Source organism: Rattus norvegicus, chromosome 10 (genome assembly GCF_036323735.1).
Source record: "Rattus norvegicus strain BN/NHsdMcwi chromosome 10, GRCr8, whole genome shotgun sequence".
Lineage (NCBI taxonomy): Eukaryota > Metazoa > Chordata > Mammalia > Rodentia > Muridae > Rattus > Rattus norvegicus.
This window is the reverse complement of record NC_086028.1, coordinates 14,579,615-14,581,024: the sequence shown is the minus strand read 5'-3', so window position 1 is coordinate 14,581,024 and position 1,410 is coordinate 14,579,615. Positions and strand designations below refer to the sequence as shown.

The window sequence follows — 1,410 nt, the reverse complement described above, 5'->3', positions numbered from 1 at the left end:
CTCTAAAACTTGTGTTTTATCCATCCTATCTCCACTCTTTTCTGAGACTTTTGTGGGATGACCTTAAAAAGGGCTAAGGGCCACTAAGGAACTGAGGAGGCACATACCCTAAGTCATGGTTGGTGCAACCCTGAAGTCCCGTACCCTGAAAACTGCCCTGTCATAGCAGAGCGACAGGTGGAACCCATTAGCTTTTCTCATAGAAGCTTTCTTCCTCTCTCCAGCTAGGGTGTGACAGGCTACCAGACACATCCTGAGGCCATGCTGCTTTTAGACAGTTTGGATCCCAGTCTGTGGCTTCCCAGGAGGTATATATGATCTGCACTTGTGGTGTTAAAAATGGTCCACAGAACCCAGGGCTGCCTGACCACATCTGTGATGGAGGTCCTGGAGCACCCTTGCTAGACAGCTCCCTGGGACGTTGCACTGCTTGATCCTGGCCACCAGGAGGCAGGAATCACTGCTGGCATAGGCAGCAAGAGGAAGCTGCCACTACCAGAACCCTCCTCTGGCTGCCTCTCCTAGTAAATGGCAAACTTTGTTACGTCCAGCCTTCTAGTGACTCATGTTGATCGGTTTACATTCTGAAGCCTATCCTAGGCCAGGGCTTTGTCTTTAGTCAGAATAAACAGTGGAACAGATTGGTGCTTTAAACACACAAAGATACTGATAACGACGTAAGCATTTACAGATTGGCCATAGGCGACATGCTCAGCACACTTTGAAACAAGTAGGCCCATGTCCACAGTACACATACAGATTCAAGAATTCAGCTGTGCCTTCCTCTCACTGTCTCTAAGACAATTTTACTTTTAGTTGTACACTAATACTATATGTGTGCCTGAACACATTAATATGTGTACATGTCTATCTGAGGTACACTAAAGGGGCCATGCACTCTGCTTTAGGTTGTGGCCGTGTCCACAGTAAATGAAAGTGATCCAGGAAAGGGCGGCCTTGCTAGTTACCTCTGAGCTAAATGTCCACATGGCCAGTGTGGGGAGAAAACCCTCCCCAACTGTAATAAACAGCTCTGGCTGTTCCGAGACTCACTATGTACACCAGGTTGAACTCAGACTCGGAGAGCTCTGCGCTCCTCTGCCTCTTGAGTGCTGGGAATAAAGGCGTGTGCCACTTTGTCTGCCAACATTCCCTTTCTCATAGTATAACTCCCGTATTTTATTTTACTCTTTTAGATGAAAATTTGTCAAATGCTCATGCTAGGATTTTTCCAAATTGTCTCAGGAGTGGAGAAAGTACTTGCAGATGGCCCGTACTGATTTCTTTTTTAAGATGGGGTCTTAATCAGCATCACGGACTGGCCTGGAATTCACTACGCAGTCCAGGCTGGCTTCAAACGCACAGTAACCTTTCTACTCTGGCCTTCTAGGTGCTGGGGCTGTAAGAATG

The 1,410-nt window shown here is 47.2% G+C and overlaps 1 protein-coding gene across 6 annotated transcripts in view; it reads right to left on the bottom strand.

Moving 5' to 3' along the window:
* The window catches only part of Ift140 (intraflagellar transport 140), an 87,793-nt gene that overhangs the window by 43,902 nt on the left and 42,481 nt on the right, over nucleotides 1-1,410 (bottom strand). The window lies entirely within an intron of this gene.